At 45.0% G+C, this 12,427-nt stretch overlaps 1 pseudogene; it reads right to left on the bottom strand.

Annotated features, from left to right (window-relative positions):
• Nucleotides 1–11,698: 11,698 nt before the first annotated feature.
• LOC126459234 (5S ribosomal RNA) lies at nt 11,699–11,816 on the bottom strand (annotated as a pseudogene).
• Between the last annotated feature and the right edge of the window lie 611 nt (nt 11,817–12,427).

The raw sequence follows: 12,427 nt of genomic DNA on the forward strand, positions 1-12,427 counted from the left end.
ATTGCATCGAAACAAGTGTTCAGTTCATAGTGCAGTGAAATGTGGGGAAAAAAAACCGCAAATTGGCGTTTATAAGAAGAAGAACAACACCAAAAATGCAACAGGAGTGTAATATGTAGGGAATCGTCCACGCAACCTGCCACTGATGATGACTTGCAGAAAATAATGGCGAAACGCGTATGGCACTAAAATTGTGTTTTATTCAGTTGCTATCAGACGGTCCATAAGTAAAAATTATCAATATACCGTAATATTACACGCAAGTGAGGAAAACAGGACTACAAAAGTTGAAGATGTTTTCTTTATTTATGTCTTTACAACTACAGTCACATTATTTCGTAAAAATTACGTTTGAAAGGTAGTACACTGCAGGAAAAACATTAGTACACTGCCGCAATAACAAATCTTGAGTGAACTGGAAACCTCTCGGTTGTTGCGACGATGCTTATGGAGCACATGAATGTTTAAATCTAGAGATAAATAGCACAAGCGGTTCTGAGGTATAGAGTCATGCTGAAATACCCATACTATCAGTTGATATAGACTCATCAGGAGGCAAAACAGGCGCTGACCCTGGCATTCAGTCGATCGTGCAGGAGCCGAATACTGTCCTGGTATTCGTTATGCCACCCGTGCTCGATCTGTTCACATAATTCTGTAAGAGTTGTAGATTGACGAGTCCCATGAGTGATTTCTCGTACCATCGTATCTCACGTGTGCTCGATTGGAGACAAGACCGGAGATCGCGCTGGCCAGGGATGTTTCTGCACGTCTTGCAGAGCACCTTGAATTTCGTGGGCAGTATGTCGGCGAGAATTATCCTATTGGAACAACACTTCACATTCCTGTCACAATAATTGCAAAAGAACGGGTCTAACAACATTCTGAACGTACAGAACGTTTTTAGCATTCCCTCTAGAAACTCCAAAGCTGAACAGAAGGTATAGCTTGTCCCACTCCAGGCGATAAGGCCTGGGATGCAGCAAGTAAGTCTTGGACGAATGTATGCCGTGAGACTGTAATATTTCTGTCTTATTCAGGCTCCAGGAAGCTATTCCCAGGGCAGTGGAGATGCAAGAAGCATAGAGATGACGCAATGTGGGATGAGGTACCGGTGACAGATGTTAGATTCGGTACCAGCAGACAGACATGTTGTCTGTGGCAGGATGTATATCATGTTATTTTAGCCAGATATAATGACTGTGGAAAGATATGTTCAATAAATCGTGACCAAGAATAGATTCTCGTGACTATATCAATAAAAACGCGAGTGGCATCCCAAATGAGTTATAGTTTATTCGTAGCAGCAGTGCTTTTTTCTGTGCTGGGGACATCATCATCATGAAGACAGCAGGTTAGTGAAGTGTACAAGAACTTATGTATTCCACACAGGGCAGTGGAAACCACTAAGCACCTCACGTATACTGCATCCACAGTACAAATGTGCTCAATGACACATGATTTGCAGTAATGCAGAGAAGGCAAAGAAGGATGAAAGTATTAACACTATCTCACTTTTATTCCATTTTTCTTGCCGTAAGACAGCGCTCACCAGATCTACACCGTACACGCAGAAGACGATCACTTGCGTACAGGAGGAAACTGCTTTCACCACTGAAAACCACGGCTCGCCATTCTCTCTTCCAAGTGATCCTCTGAGGACACCAGTCGAGCCGTGCACCTCGATGCTGTGGTGAGAGTGAAAGACGGGCTAGAGATTAACGTGCCCTTAGTCCCACTGCTGATAACCGGTTCTCAACAGTTGATGTTAACACTTTGCGGCTCACATACCTGCTTATCTGTTCTGTGGTAGCTGTACGATCTGCCATTGCTCTCATTAGAATACGACGATCCTGGCGGGCGTCTGTGTTGCGTGAACTTCCAAAACTCTGAAACATCCTGGCAGATTAAAACTGTGTGCCGGACCGAGACTCGAACTCGGGACCTTTGCCTTTCGTGGGCAAATGATCTACCAACTGAGCTACCCAAGCACGACTCACGACCCGTCCTCACAGCTTTACTTCCGCCAGTACCTCGTCTCCTACCTTCCAAACTTCGCAGAAGCTCTCCTGCATACCTTGCAGAACTAGCACTCCTGGAAGAAAGGATATTGCGGAGACAAGGCTTAGCCACAGCCTGGGGGATGTTTACAGAAAATTTCATTCTGCCACATGGCGCAGAAACGAACACATGGAAAACACTGAGCGCCATGTCATGGATTTCGCAGCCCCGCCCGCCGTAGATTCGAGTCATCCCTCGGGCAGGGGTGTGTGTGTTTCCTTAGCATAAGGTAGTTTAAGTAGTGTGTAAGTCTAGGGACCGATGAACTCAGCAGTTTGGTCCCTTAGGAATTCACACACATTTGAACATTTGATACACTGACAAGAAGAAGAGATAGGATGACAGGACTTGTGCTGAAAAACCAGGGAATAACTTGATGGAGCTGAGAAGGTAAGACATGTAGGGGAAGATAGAGACTGGAATACATACAACAACAGGGTGTAACAGGTGTAAGTGCAGATATTTCTGTTGGTGACTGAGGACGATATACTGAATAACATTACGTAGTTATTTATGACACATCCAGACTAATAATTACAGCTATAACAAATCGCATGTGTTTAGGTTGGTTACTACCTCCAAGCACATGTAACAAGAGCAAGCCATTATTGCTTATTTGCCCCTGGGCAGCAGGTCAAGAGGTGAAGTTAAACACTTGGACATAAAAAGGTTAGTCTATACTGACAGGCGGTAGTCCACTTAGCGGTGCAATTAAGTGGGAACGACTGGGTGATCGTCGTAAAAACTCGATTTTTTTTATTATGAAATTCGAATATATATACTTTGAAGAATCATCCCCCAAAATATTTTGCGCCAACTCCAAAAGTAACGATTCTGTGAGCGTTTGAAGACGAGTATGCACGGCACGCCTCGGCGTTAGAGAACTGATTCCGCGCTCACGCTCCCTATTTACACCAATCTGAGTAAACCTGATTTTCTGGAGCGTTGTTTTTACTCAAAATGTGAACGAACGTTTCAATAGTCTCATTTCGAGATACGCTCCAAATATAACACCCAGCCTAAGCGAAATTGTCGACATTGGTTCAAATTTGACCGTATGTCTATTCAATGTAGACCATACTGCATTAATGCTCGTGGCAAATGCCCCTCAAATCAAAATCGGCGATGTAGACAGAGACACCAGCGGCGGTGCGCTCAGCGACGAAAAGGGTCTTGAGAACGAAAATGAGGGCTTCACAGGTCCAAGTAGCAGAAAACGGCCATCCACTATTCGGGGCGATAGTTATTATGGACCAGGCAACATTGCTATCCCGTACGTTTCAAACCTTGTCCCTTTCTTGATATGAGAAATACTTATTTTAAAGGCGTTTTTCTCAAAACCAAGTTTTCGGTGTGACTGTCGTCGCCCATGCAACAATTTTCATCCTATTTTCGTGGTTTTTGGTCTCCCTTGAAGCAAACTGTATTCTGTTCAATTCATCGTAGCCGATTCTTTTTACGCTGATCTTCAGTATTTTTATAGAACAAGAAGGAGGGGTCCAAAAAACTTCCATTCTTTCAAATATCTATAATTTCTTCTTTTTTTTCTTTGCAAATCACTGCGATGAAGATCAGGGTAGTAATTTATTTTCATGTTTCAAATAACCACAACCGGAGGTAAGCGGCAACCACAGATCTACCTCCTTTCAGAACTGACTCTGGAAAATCTCAATTACACAGAGAAGAAATTAATATTTTTCAACACACAATACCAATAACGACTTCAATATATGCTTTATTCACTGCAGCAAACCCTATTTGTCTACTAAATTTCAGTCTGGAGGAAAGAAATCCTGAATTTGAGCAATGTTTTCGTCCGTCACCCTCTTGTTCCCCATTAAAGACGTGTAGGAAACATCAGCTCTTAATGTTTATGACGTGTTTGTGGAAAGACTGTTCGACTCAGGGAAAAACGACCAGCAACTGATGTGTCCACATATCAAGCTGCCACATTTAAAAAATATCAGAAATTACACCCGTTACATCCTGTATGAATGAGGGTGCGTCCTACGTCTAAGAATGAGAGGCTAGTGATATTCAGTGACGGTGTGCAAGGTGACACTTAGAGAGTATTGTTTCCGATACTCTCCCGAAAATATTGTCCTTTTACACTAACGCGTAGCTATCACCTGCGTGCTAATGATTGTCTAACACGCTCAAAACATCCGGGTGTTTCACGGGCAACTAGCTCTTCTTGAGTGTCTTTCGGTGTGTCGTACACGAAACGCTTCATGTCCCCTCACAAAAGGAGATCCGCAGTAGGTCAGCAACATCTCTAGAACAATATTCATCACACGACAGTTTGAACACCCGCTGTGTAGATCATTTGCTTCGCAACCTTCATGGGACTCTAGCGGGAAACGGTGCACTTGTGATATTTTTGTCACATAAGAAAATTTTCTTTTTTTCTCCTCCCAGCACAAAATTTTATACATGTAGTTTTTTTACACCTTATATAGGAGATTGTTCGTAATCCAATAATATCATCATGCGTGAGCATGCTCCATAATTCTACAACATATTGTCGTCAGCGATATAGGCCTATAATTATGGCCATCATTTCTAGGACCCTTATTGAAAATAGTAAAACAGATGTGGCATTTCTGCCAGAATCCACTCTTTCTTCTCTGGTCATTTCCTTGCAGTTTTTCGCGCCTATAACTCGCCTTCAGCACTGCTGTGTGTATTACTTAAACCCGCGTAGAGGATGAGTCACCGATATCGCTGTCACTCCAATTCTCAAACACACGTAGTACTGCGAGCGCTATAGTGAGAAATTGCCGACATCAGAAAATACACTACTGGCCATTAAAATTGCTACAACACGTAGATGACGTGCTACAGACGCGAAATTTAACCGACAGGAAGAAGATGCTGTGATATGCAAAAGATTAGCTTTTCAGAGCATTCACACAAGGCTGGCGCCGGTAGCGACACCCACAACGTGCCGACATGAGGATCGTTTCCAATAGATTTCTCATACACAAACAGCAGTTGACCGGCGTTGCCTGGTGAAACGTTGTTGCGATGCCTCGTGTGAGGAAGAGAAATGCGTATCATCACGTTTCCGCCTTTGATAAAGTGGGATTGTAGCCTATCACGATTGCGGTTTATCGTATCGCGACATTGCTGCTCGCGTTGGTCGAGATCCAATGACTGTTAGCAGAATATGGAATCCGTGGGTTCAGGAGCGTAATACGGAACGCCGTGCTGGATCCCAACGGCCTCGTATCACTAGCAGTCGAGATGACAGGCATCTTATCCGGATGGCTGTAACAGATCGTGCAGCCACGTCTCGATCCCTGAGTCAACAGATGGGGTCGTTTGCAAGACAACATCCATCTGCACGAACTCCTCGACGACGTTTGCAGCAGCATGGACTATCAGCTCGGAGACCATGGCTGCGGTTACCCTTGACGCTGCATCACAGACAGGAGCGCCTGCAATGGTCTACTCAACGACGAACGTGAGTACAGGAATGGCAAAAAGTAATTTTTTCGGATGAATCCAGGTTCTGTTTACAGCATCATGATGGTCGCATCCGTGTTTGGCGACATCGCTGTGAACGCACATTGGAAGCGTGTATTCGTCATCGCCATACTGGCGTATCACCCGGCGTGATGGTATGGGGTGCCATTGGTTACACGTCTCGGTCACCTCTTGTTCACATTGACGGCACTTTGAACAGTGGACGTTACATTTCAGATGTGTTACGACCGTGGCTCTACCCTTCATTCGATACCTGCGAAACCCTATATTTCAGCAGGATAATGCACGATCGCATGTTGCAAGTCGTGTACGGGCCTTTCTGGATACAGAAAATGTTCGACTGCCACCCCGGCCAGCACATTTTCCAGATCTCTCACCAATTGAAAACATCTGGTCAATGTTGGCCGAGCAACTGGCTCGTCACAATACGCCAGTCGCTACTCTTGATGAACTGTGGTGTCGTGTTGAAGCTGCATGGGCAGCTGTATCTGTACACGCGATCCAAGATCTGTTTGACTCAATGCCCAGGCGTATCAAGGCCGTTATTACGGCCAGAGGTGGTTGTTCTGGGTACTGTTTTCTCAGGATCTATGCACCTAAATCGCGTGAAAATGGTTCAAATGGCTCTGAGCACTATGGGACTTAACAGCTGTGGTCATCAGTCCCCTAGAACTTAGAACTACTTAAACCTACCTAACCTAAGGACATCACACACATCCATGCCCGAGGCAGGATTCGAACCTGCGACCATAGCAGTCGCGCGGTTCCGGACTGCGCGCCTAGAACCGCGAGACCACCGCGGTCGGCTTGTAATCACATGTCAGTTCTAGTATAATATATTTGTCCAATGAATACCCGTTCATCATCTGAATTTCTTCTTGGTATAGCAATTTTAATGTCCAGTAGTGTACTTTGGAAAACCTCACACCGCATGTTAGTTCAATTCATGGCAAAAGTCATCAAAGTCGCCAGGAAGTCTGAATGTTATCGCAGTAAAACGACGTCACACAAAAATAAGAACTATATCAAATACAGTTTTACAGTAACAAGTGGGGATCGCATAGTGACTCTATCACTCACGAAATCGCCCTTAAAATCAGCTTATGCGGTTCCGACAGCCATCTCCATTTAGGAGGATTATGCAAAAGACGCCCCCACCTTCTTCAGGCCGAGCAAACGCTCCGTTTCCCCCGTTACAGGAAATCAGCCGAGGCGACTACGTTAGCGCACGTGGCAAGCATACAGGCGCAGCAAGGATATATGTTATATTATTTTCTTCCATTATGTGCCCTGTATGTTTTCTGATGATTTGGTCGTGCCATTTCTTTTGGACTCTTTCCGAGAGATATGTGGAAGCTAGAATTTTTATCCCTGTGGAAATGGTTTAACGAAATAGGGAACACATTGCCACCGCAATTAAAAAAAAAATAAAAAATAAAAATCCACCTCTTAGTGACGATGTTCCAGAAAGATTAAAATTCATCTCGGTTCTTTTTTGGAAACGTTTCTTATAAGGTAAGTTCACACTTGCGGATTTAATGTCTGAATATCATTCAAGGACGTTGGCACAGTAGGTCAGCAACTTGTATACAATGCTAAACCTGAAAACAACAAACGCACAAATGCAGACACTTCTAAAATCCGCTGCACTGATTGCAAAACCTTTTACATTGGTCAGGTAGATAGAAACTTTAAAACTCTGTTCAAATAGTGTACGGAAGTATGAAAGCAAAACACAGAAGATAAATCCACCTTTGCTTCTGACTTAATTGCGGAAGGACACAGTGTCACTGATAGTTCCAATAATCTCAAAATTTTACTTGAAATGGAGGAAGGAACTCTTAGAGGAAATTGAAATTTACACCCATGTGCACAACAGCAAGAACGACATTCTTAGCGAACAAAAGAGCCGGAAACCGTCCTTTCCCTGTATGCCTTTTAGAGTGCGTTTCATGTCTTACAAGGTAATTAATGTTCAGCGCTGTTACGTTTACACCTTATTACTGCGAACAACATACCACTCCCTCTTTCTCATCGCCACAAGTCGCATTAACAGAGTGTTTGTACGCTGCTTCCATTTGTTTGCCGTCGTTGGTTTTCTGGATCGACTTTTCGTTCATTTTATGATCTGAGAGTCGTCTGCTGCCCTTTCTCTTTTCATAATAATAATAGTTTTACATGCCTCACAATTTTCAACACGGTTGTGAGCCACCAACAGTAGATGAATATGATTTGTATAAACGCGAACCGGTTGCAACCAGATTAACTTGACTTGGTTTCAACAATTTGCATCTCTCCAATTTTGTTCTCCTGGAACGTCTCAGCAGTCGTTCATTCTGCCAGGATGCCTGACATTTAGCCTCGTGTGACATACGTAGATTTCCTGGCTTGTAACTGACTTTGTACAATGTTTATCTTATTATTGTGTTTTTATGATGGTTATTGAGAGGATGTTTTCCAACATTATTTAGTTTACGTAACGTATAACTATTTTAGTAGAAGATGGCTTCACACCACATTACTTGTGAAGTGTATGGACGAGTTGTTTTGAGCGTTTATGTGTTGCTGATGATGCATGCTACTTACTGCATTCTTTTCCATTTGAATAATTCAGTTGTATATTGTTGTTCCGTAGTATGCAAATACGAGTGGATAATGGACTTGGGGACCGATCGTGAGTTTTAGATATAAAAGAAATGTGTACCTGGCACTTGTACTGTATTTAAAGCCAGTACTACAGTTGCGGAACCTGTACAAAGACGCTCCAATACGCAGGACAAGAAATTCGTTAGTCAGTTCATTAAAATGGAGAAAAGAAATAACAAGTTACTCCTGCCTCGAAGCACAGCGAAAGTCAAAGCAAATACAGCAAACTCGGCAAAGCTGCTCTAAAATTGATGGCGTACGATGTATCATTTGTTAAAGTCGGCTTTTCTTAAAAAAATGAAGAAAATAAACAGCGTAGGACTGTGCTCGCTTCTTCCTGCTTGGCAGGAAGTGCCGGTGAAACTGGTCTCGTAGCGAGCAAGGCTGCGCGACCGGGCGCTGGCGGCGCTCCAGTGGAATGAGAAATGTGAAAAGCAGGGGTGGAAAAGCGATTGTCGCTTTGAGTGCAGCTGCGGAGCAGAGGACGGAACGCTCGCGTGATCCGCCCTCCGTTCCCGTGGCCGGTGCCGCTCGGTGGAAACATAATGAGGTTCTTTTGTGTTGGGAGCCCGAGTGTTGCCATCAAGAAAGACCCAGGCCTGCAGGCCGAGAACAAGGAGGGCGAGGAAGACGCAGCGGTAGCACAGGTGTCAGGCGTTCACACGCCTATGACGCTGACGCACGCTGTCAGACTAATGAAGTTCACTCGTTCCATATTTATCTTTAGTATTCCCCTTACAGCTTGAGGTAACAAAAGCCATGAGATAGCGATATGCACATATCAGACGGTGGTAGTATCGCGTATCCAATGACAAAAGGGCACTGCTTTCAGAGAGCTGTCATTTCTACTCGGGTGATACATCTGAAAAGCTTTCCGCGGTCACATACTTTTAATGCGGAATTCTAGTTGGAGCTAGACGCATGGGACATCCATTTTCAGAAATTGTCAGGGAATACAGTATCAAGAGTGTGCCGAGAATACCAAATTTCAGGCACTACATCTCGCCTCAAGGCAACGGACTTGCCGCAGTCGATACACCGGTTCCCGTGAGATCACCGACGTTAAGCGCTGTTGGGCGTGGCCGGCACTTGGATGGGTGACTATTCAGCTACCATAAGCTGTTGCCATTTATTGGTGTGCACTCAGCCTCGTGATGCCAATTGAGGAGCTACTCAACCGAATAGTAGCGGCTTCGGTCAAGAATACCATTATAGCAGCCGGGAGAGCGGTGTGCTGACCCCACGCCCCTCCTCTCCGCATCCTCCTCTGTAGATGACACGGCGATCGGATGGTCCCGGTAGGTCACTCGTGGCCTGATGACGGAGTACATCTTGCCTCAGACAAGGCAGTGGCCGACGGCTTTCACATAACAACCGAGAGCGGCAGGGTCAGTGGTAACAGACAAACAACACTGCTTGAAATAACAACAGAAATCCATGTGGGACGTACGACGAACGTATCTGTTAGGACAGCGCGGCGAAATTTGGCGATAATGGACTATGGCAGCAGACGGCTGATGCGAGAGCCTTTGTTCGTAGCACGATATCGCTTGCAATGTCTGTCCTGGGCTCGTGTCCCTATCAGTTGGACGCTAGACGACTGGAAAAACGCGGTCTGTTCAGGGGCCCGGCCAGTTGATGTCAGGGAACTTCGGCTACTTGGAGACCATTCGCAGCCGTTCACGGACTTGATGTTCCTAAACAGCGATGTAATTTTTATGGATGACATGTCACCAGGCGACAATCATTTGAGACTTGTTTGAAGAACATTCTGGACAGTTCGAGTGAGTGATTGCCCACCCAGATCGCTCGACATGAATCCCAACGAACATTTAATGGAAATAAACGCGAGGTCAGTTCGTGTACTGGCTACACTTTTGCTGTTAGGACGGCTATAGAGGCAGTATGGCTCGTTACTTTTGGAGATGAATTTCAACAACTTGTAAGGTCCATGCCGCGTCGAGTTGCAGCACTATTCCGGGAAAAAAGGAGGTCCGACACGATATTAGAGGTATCTCATGACGTTTGTCAGCCAAGCGTAAGTTATTGTACATTTCTTTATAATATTCTTCTGCTTATTACATTTACCAATTACTCATTTTGTCGGCACTTTGTCCACACCCGAGGAATGGTCCCTTCCGATATTTACTCTCGAGCACATGGTTAGATACAGTGGTGTGCGAAACCTAAGGACGAAAGTTACTTAAACCCTGGCAAGCAACATAGATCGATGAAACTTGAACCGTACAAGGCTGGAAGCCGTAATAGGGTGCGTGATCACTATAGATAGCACTGTATACTCTGCAACGTGCTCCCGTGTTGAGCACAAGATTGGTCAGGCAGTCTTGTGGGTTCACAACTGTGGGATGGCCTCTGGTTTGTGTGGACCATGCTGCTATACATCTCCCGAACGCATTCCACGTGCTCGATGGGATTTAAATCAAGGAAACGGGCAGGCCAGTTGTTCAACTGCTCCAAATATCTTCTCGATCCAAGAGCTCTTCCACTTGCGATGCTCGATGCGGCCGAACATTTTGATCCGTAAAAACGAAGTCAGGGCCGAATGTACCCCTCAAAAGACGCAAAATGGGGAAGGGGTACATCGCGACAATACGTTGTTTGCTGAGTGTACCGTCTGGAAACTGATGACCCCATGCTACATTATGCTTCCTCACACTGTAACATATGGATCAACAGAACGGTTACGTTCTACAGTTTTTTTTTTTTTTTTTTTTTTTTTGCGTATTACGTGTGCTCACCTCTCGCCATAAGGAGGTACGCCCAGAGTCACTATTCTACTCTGAGCGGAGCGCGCGACGCCATTCCTCGTTCTCCGTTGGTCCATTATGGACAGGGGACGTCGGCTGGCTAAGTAATTGTCAATGTCAATTAAATTCACCAACAGCTGTGTAGCTTAAGATTTTACTTTATTATGAAGGCTACCATTTTTAGCATTTCATGGTGCCGTCTTCAGGGACCATATGATGCACCTCTCCAAAAGAACGAAAATGTGATATACGGCCTTATATCACTGGATGTCGTAAATTCAATCGCTCACTGGTGCTTCATTCGAAGACTTGATGGCATCAAGGCTTCGAATGAAGCACTTGGAGAGGTGCATATGGGCCGTGAAGATGGCATAATGAAGTGCAGAAAATGGTAGCCCTCAGAATAAAACCTTGAGCTGCACAGCTGTTGGTGAATGTAATTGGTATTGACCATTCCCCATTCGCTCAGTTCCTAAACTCTTGGCACCATGGTGAACTTCGTCGCCGATGTGGGGTGTCAGCGAAACTTCTCCCGAACCGTTCATGAAGGCCCAAAGGTACCGACCGGCCGCCGTGTCATCCTCAGCCCACAGGCGTCACTGGATGAGGATATGGAGGGGCATGTGGTCAGCACACCGCTCTTCCGGCCGTATGTCAGTTTCCGAGACTGGAGGCGCTACTTCTCAATCAAGTAACTCCTCATTTTGCCTCACAAGGGCTGAGTGCACCCCACCTGCCAACAGCGCTCGGCAGACCGGATGGCCACCCATCTAATTGCTAGCCCAACCCGACAGCACTTAACTTCGGTGATCTGACGGGAACTGGTGTTACCACTGCGGCAAGGCCGTTGGTACATCACGTACTGGTCGCCGGTTAAAGAGAGCATCTCCATGCACTCGCCGTGCCACTGCAGAGCGTGAGACTGTGTTGCTTGCAGTTCTGTTAAAGGATGTAATGTTACAGTTACGTTCAGTGCTACATGTGGATACTGTCCGCAATATGTGTTACTAATGCATTTAGTGATAAATAAGAAATTAATTAAAAATTCATGTGGCGTGAGTCACTCATACTATGTAATCAGCGAAACTATAGTAAGCGATAAGCATTTTTACTTTCGACATTTTATGGTAGGTGTCAGTGAGGAAAAGTTCATAAATGTCTGACATTATATGCTCTCATTTTCAAACGCTGAATGAATGTAACCTGGGTGTATGCGAGCGACGAGCTACGCTGCCTCAAGACTACACAGAATTTATAATACTTGTCTTACTGTATCGAATTTTTCACGTATGATCATACCTCTTAATGTGAGGGTCATGTCAGAATTTTAAAATAAATGTCGAAAATCAAAATTACATCTTTTGAAATGAAAACACAAAGATACAGTCCAATGAGAGCTTATTGCTGAATTGGGTTCCAGCTCGATTTTCGGGGTAGGGGAGGAGGAGGGGCGAAAGGGGGAG

This window comes from Schistocerca serialis, chromosome 2 (genome assembly GCF_023864345.2).
Source record: "Schistocerca serialis cubense isolate TAMUIC-IGC-003099 chromosome 2, iqSchSeri2.2, whole genome shotgun sequence".
Lineage (NCBI taxonomy): Eukaryota > Metazoa > Arthropoda > Insecta > Orthoptera > Acrididae > Schistocerca > Schistocerca serialis.